Genomic DNA, 6724 nt, shown 5'->3' on the forward strand with positions numbered 1-6724 from the left:
ATCAGCACCTGTGAAGCAAAGAGTGGGGGAACTAGTAAGCTCTTAAGTCTGACTCGATTAAACCCTGCAAAACCTGGCCAACCCACCAGGGTACTGGGAGCTGTGGACTGCCCATCAAAATATCTTGTCCTATACCTGGCATGGTAGTTCACATCTATAGTGCCAACACTGAGGAGGCTGATGCAGGATGACTGTCATCAAATTTGTCAGGCCTATGTAATGAGCTTCAGGCCAGCCTGGACTATTGTGTAAGACCCTGAACATCAGGCTCGAATGACTGGCTGGGTTCTCAACCCTGTCCCACTTGATCACAGGGCAGATGCAGGCTGTCCTCAGATGGGTGAGACCTTAGGTTAGGAAGCTTCCTGCTGCCCAGGTAGGTCTTAACCTCAACACCAAAACCAGGAAGTGTGACTTTTCCTGAAGGGGAATCTGGGGCATCCCTGTATCTATTGTATCAACCACCCAATCTGTGTTGGACACAGGGCTGCCAGTTCTATTGGGGACTTTGAACTCTGCCCAGGTCAGGGTTAGTGAGCAGTTTTTCCCTTTCTCACGTGCACATGCAGCTTTTGGGCGAGTAACAAAAGTTGTGCTATTGTTCTTGAGTTCTCAGTAGTCCTCATTGTCCGCTATGTTCAGCGAGTCGGGTTTTATCCCAGGCTTTTTCAGACCCAGGCCAGCTGGCCTTGGTGAGTTCCCCATAGAACATCCCCATTGTCTCAGTGTGTGGGTGCACCCCTTGCGGTCCTGAGTTCCTTGCTCGTGCTCTCTCTCCTTCTGCTCCTGATGCACGTACTGGCTTTGTGGGAGCCTAGGCAGTTTGGATGCTCACCTTACTAGACCTAAATGGAGGTGGGTGGTCCTTGGACTTCCCACAGGGCAGGGAACCCTGATTGCTCTTTGGGTTGAGGAGGGAGGAGGACTTGATTGGGGGAGGGGGAGGGAAATGGGAGGCGGTGGCGGGGAAGAGACAGAAATCTTTAATAAACAAATAAATTAAAAAAAAAAGTTGTGTTCAGAAGCAACCAGAATAAGAAGCTTCAGATTTGTGCTCTGTGAGGTTTGAGGATTACTCATGAATTTGAAACTGCTAAATCCATGGGTGTGAGTTAATACTGCAAAGCTCTCCACTTCCCAAACCTGAGCTATTGTTTTTGAAAGGACAAAACAAAGCCCTGCCTAGCCCGAAAAGGTGCTCAGAGTTGCAGGCTCACTGATACCTGGCACTCCAGTTGCAGGGGAGCTGACACTCTCCTCTGACCTCTGTGGGCTCATGCACACAAGTGATGCACAGACATACACTCGGGCATATACATATATAGAAAATGAAATAAAATTTAAAACAACGATGACAACAACAAAATTGAAACAAAGCCTCACATGGATAGGGTGCTTCCATTTTCAAAGGTCTTTCTTATGTCATTTGAGTCCCATAATGGGCTTGTGAAGTGGGCAGGCCTTTAAAAGGTTTTTTTTTTTTTTTTTTTTTTTTTTTTTTTTTTTTTTTTTTTTTTTTTTTTTTGGTTTTTTGAGACAGGGTTTCTCTGTGGCTTTGGAGCCTGTCCTGGAGTAAATGTGATATTGGGGAGGAACCTAGGGCCTTGTGCAGACTAATCATGTGCTATCACTGAGCAATGCACCTAGCCTCGAGGGCACAACTTATACATTTGCACAGATGAAGAATTCAGCACTCAAGGAAGCCCAAGTGTCCACAGTTAAGCTGTTAAAAACATTCACACACCCCTGCTCATTGGAGATAAGAACAGTGTAGGTCCAAAGCTGGAGTTCAAGGCAACAAAGAGAAAGTAAGAGAAAGGGTCTTGGGGGGTCAGATTGGTGAGTTGGAAAAGGGCTCAGAGTGGTGCTTGGCTCCAAAACTTGAAGTTCAAAGCCAGTCAAACACTGAATGCTGCATGTAAAACCAGACAAGAGAAACATTCTGGTACTGGCCTGGCATTTTGTGAAGAGTGTGGAAAGATGGATGATATATGGGCATGATTTACCAAGTGAAGAAGCTGCCATCACTGTAGCTCAAAGATGAATATGGGTCCTGGGGGAAAGATCCCTGGAGACCTGTAAAAGGGGAAGGCCTTTCCTCTTTGACTTCAGAAGCCGGAGGGGCAAGCTAGACCCTCCAGAGTCTGGGTGGAAGCACCCAGGAGTTCCCAGCAAGGTTAAGTCTTTAGAGGAGGGAACCTGCTGAGCCTGGAGACTGCAGCTTGGAAGGAAAACCCTACCCAGAGAAGGCTCAGCTCCAATGGTGCCCTGACCTGAGATGGACTGAGATGCCCTGACGCTGTCTGAAAGCTGTGAGGGTGAACACCTGTTCCCAAGTCCCCTCAATTCTGAAATTATGAAGCTACATAAAAGCTGCTATTGCTGGAAAGCATCAACTCCTGACTTGTGCCTTAAGGTTAGAAGCCCTGCCTTCACTTTGTGTCTGCCTCTTTTAATTGTGTTTAATTTGCATTTATTGGAGGGGTGCAAGGCACAGCAATTGCAGGAGTTGGTTCTTTCAACATGTAGGTTCCTGGAACCAAACTCAACTTGTCAGAAGTGGTGCCAAGTACCTTTCCTCTTCGAGGCATCTTGTCTACCAGGTTGATAATGTAGCATGCAGGGTCTGGTACTGAGTTAGACCATTGATGTTCTTTCTCCCCAGAGATCTGCACAATGTCTTCCAGCATCATGAGTCTCCTCTGACTGGCACTGAAAATTTCATTTTAGAATCATGTCTTCTGGGAAAGCAGTGTCTACCCATGTAGGATACCCCTGTTCAACTTCCTTTGCTTAAATTATATTTTTTTAATTAGCTCACAAGCTAGCGGGGTTTCATAAAGTGTTTGCTTTTCTTTCATTCATCCTTAGTTTTGATTAGCTCATCCCTACCCTCTACTTTCCCCTATCTCCCTGCCCTGACTCCTGCTTAAATCTTCAATCTCCAGTATTCTTGCCCTGTTCTTTCATAACACAGGTGTTCACTCCTCCTCCTCCTCCTGATATATATTATTTAGGTTGCAAAATCACAGGCTTCCACACGGCTTTTTCACTTCATCTTGGTTAACCAACTCATTTCTTCACCATGCCACCCCACTTTCTGGTTGAATCTCCCTGTCCCCAGTAATCTCCCTCTCCACTTTCATTTCACCTATATTTAATTATTCTCCCAGCCTTTGATACAACCCCCTACCATGGCCCCCACTTCTAATTTCCTGGATTCCACATATACTCCAAATTAAACACATGAAACAAAAGATTTGAAGCTAAGATCCATTTTCCTTGTCCATTTATCAGTTGATGGAGACCTAATGGATCTCAGTGTAAACCTTAGTACTGAACACTTCTAGAGGAAAACATAGTGTGGCAGTTAGGTTATAGCTACAATAAGAGCTTTCTGAATAGGACTCTGGTGCTATAGGAAATAAGACCAACAGTTGACAAATGGGAACTCATGAGTCCAAAAAAGCCTTTGTATGGTAAGAGAAACTGCCAACCTAGGGAAAGGTATCCACAGGATGTGGAAATAAAAACTTTGCCAGTTATACATCTGACAGGGAATTGGTATCCAGACTAACAATCAACTGGGAAAAAAATCTAAACATTAGGAACCCAAACAATCCAGTTTGAAAATGGGCTATAGAACTTAAAAGAATGTTCTCAAAAGAGGAAATCAAATGCTTAGTAAACACCTGGACTGCTCAGCACCCACAGCATCAGGGAAATGCAAATCAAAACCTCTCTATAGTTCCATCTGCTCCAGCCAGAATGGACATTTCCAGACATACAAATGACCACGCATCCTAACATGGACGTGGGAAGAAGAAATCTTTATGTGCTGTGGCTGGGAGTGTCAGGTAGAGTCTACCTATACCACTTCTGGGTATATAATCTGTAGACTTCATGTATTACTATAGAGAGGTTTGCACATAAATGTGGTCATTGCTGTTCTATCCACAATAAGTAGGAAAGGGGCTTCTTTTTAAAAAAAAACATTTTATTTTTACCAAAATAAAATATAATAAGATAAAATGAAAACCATCATGTCAAAGTTGGGCCAAGAGAAGGCACAAGAATCAGAGGCCCACTTGTTTATACATTCAGGAGTCCCATAAAAATAGTTAACTGAAAGCAACAGTATGTATGCAGGGGCCTGGTGCAAACCCATGTGTAACATAGAAATGATGGAATAAAAGGGTGGATTATTGAGTCTACTTTTGAACAACCACTACTCTCAAATATTTTACACTGGTATGAATTTTTATATATTGATACAACTTTAAGGATACTATATATATATATGTATATGTATGTGTATATATGTTTCCATTTTTTAAACAAGATATTGTACCTAGCAGTTCATTTAAAATGTAATATAAGTTTCTAATCCTTGAAAGTTATTATTACAAACTATTTAGGATAATTAAGAACTACAGGTTAGTAGCTAGTCATCTAACAGTCAAATTTGTGGCCATGTTAGATATGTTTTCAAGGTCAAACACAGATATATTTTAAATAGATAGATGGTCTTCAGACACTTCAAAGACCCACAGAATATAGCATTTAAAATGTTTCAATAATGTAAGACTTCATGATAGTAAGACATGTCTGTTCCTGGCAGCACCAATTTACTTAAAAAAAAAAAAGATAAAAGGATGATGGGCATTGAAGAACCTCCTTATGGAGTTTGCTTTTATTATTGCAAAGTTAAACACTGGGCAAAAAACTGCCCTTGCCTCGACTGCTGATAGTTTGCTGTCCTAATTGGAAAAGCAAGACACAAAAGAAAGCAATGGGCAAACTTTGCCATGGCAAAGTAGGACAGTACTTTAAAATTTCTTGCTTCACAAAAAAGTCTGTCAGATACTCTAGTTTTGTAGGTCAAAGATGGATGCCCCAATATTGCAGAGGAAACTTGGATGACTGTCCAGGCAGCTAACTGTTTCTGTAATTTCTATAGTTTTGGAAGTTGTTCCTCTGAACTTCCTATTTATTCAGGTAATATTATAGCCTTTTCAGATCTCTGATGGAGTTGAAGATGAGATAGTTATAGTTTTCCTTGTTACCAAATTTGGAAAATAAACTCACCAAAGAGGTATAAAGTGTATAAGGCATAAAAGCTTAAATTGTTTATCTAAGAAAATGTTTTGAGGTGTAAAAAGATAGTTTTAGGATGGCAATCCAAGTTATGATAAAAATAGCTTAAATATAAAACTTTAAATTTATCAAGATAAGATAGATAATAGAGTATTTTCTCCAAATTTGCCAAATACAAATGGACTGAACATTGTGAATGTAACTCTTACCTGATAACGGTTCTTGCTGTATATAGTTTTACTGTGTTAGAGTTTAAAACCTTTCCTTTTTATTCAGACTAAAAAGTGGAACTGTTGTGGAATTTTTGTGTACTGTGGGTAAATACATTGCTTGTGATTGGCACAATAAGAAGCAGCATGACCAGCAGCTCGGCAGGAGGTATAGGTGGGACTTCTGGACAGAGAGGGGAAGGAACAGAAGACTCTAGGTGGGCAGAAGAGGCTGTGGAGATGCAGAAGGATTCAGACCCACAGGATGGGACAGAGGTAAAAGTCATTGTGTAGAACACAGATTAATAAAAATATGGGTTAATTTAAGTTGTAAGAACTAGTAAGACAAGCCTGCACTAAGGCCAAGTTTTCATAATTAAAAATAAGTCTCAGTGGTGTTATCTGGAGCCAGAGGCTACAAAGAAAGCCCATTTACACCCGTGTCATTGGTTTGCTACTTCAGTCCCTGTGAGGTCCTGTGAGCTTTACTCAGCTGTTTTAGAGGGGCCTTGTTCTCCCTGCTGTCCTCCATCTCTCTCTTTCGTCAGCTTCTTTTGCCTTCTCTTCCATGGGGTTCCTTCAGCTCTGTGGCCCATTGAACAAATCTTCTTTTGTCCCACTTTTTACTTTTATTCTGTAATTGATATACAGGGCAGGGGGCTGAGCCTAGCTTGATGGGGCTTCTGGAGCCCAGGTTTGACCCCCAAGGCTCTGGATACTGGCAAAGGAACCCAGTTAGATGAGGGTGGCCTCGTAGAAGCAGATGCTGAGGCCGAGCGATGACAGAGAGCAGGAGAGTACACTCTTGTGAGTCTCTACCCCAGGCACTGGCTATGAGAGAATAGAAAACATCACTGCCCTTCCTGCAGGCCCAGCAGCGCTCTGTGTGTGAGCAAGACAATAAAGAGAAGCACTGAATCTGAAAATAGTGACTTCAAAGGTTTGTGAATAGTGAGTTCGGTGCTTACTTTCTTACAGAATACTAAATTTTTGTTTTGTTTTATTTTCTGGACCCCAAAGATAAGACCTGCAAACAAACTCTGTAGAAGGAAGAAAAAGAGGCAATGAACAATTCTTCAGGCTAACGAGAGGCCTGGCCACCAGTTGAAAGGTCTTGGTATGCGCCGGGCAGGACAGATGATTCACAGGTTGGCAGTTCCTGAAGTCAGTCATAAAGATAAAAAATCCTTCAGTCTTCCAGAGACAAAACACAAACTGCTATCAGAGGGTGAAGGATCACAGGACGTCACTTTTGTGTTGGTTTTTGAAATAACACTCAGAACAGAGAAGACTGCGCAACTGTGTGGAGGCTGCTGCATCCCGAGAATCAGTACCAAGACCCCATCTCTCTCAGGCTGAAAGGAACACGTTTGAGGACATGAAAGCTCACAAAGGACAAGCCACAGAGCAGGTGTGGG

The sequence above is a fragment of the Microtus pennsylvanicus genome, chromosome 3, assembly GCF_037038515.1.
Source record: "Microtus pennsylvanicus isolate mMicPen1 chromosome 3, mMicPen1.hap1, whole genome shotgun sequence".
NCBI classification, from domain to species: Eukaryota; Metazoa; Chordata; class Mammalia; order Rodentia; family Cricetidae; genus Microtus; species Microtus pennsylvanicus.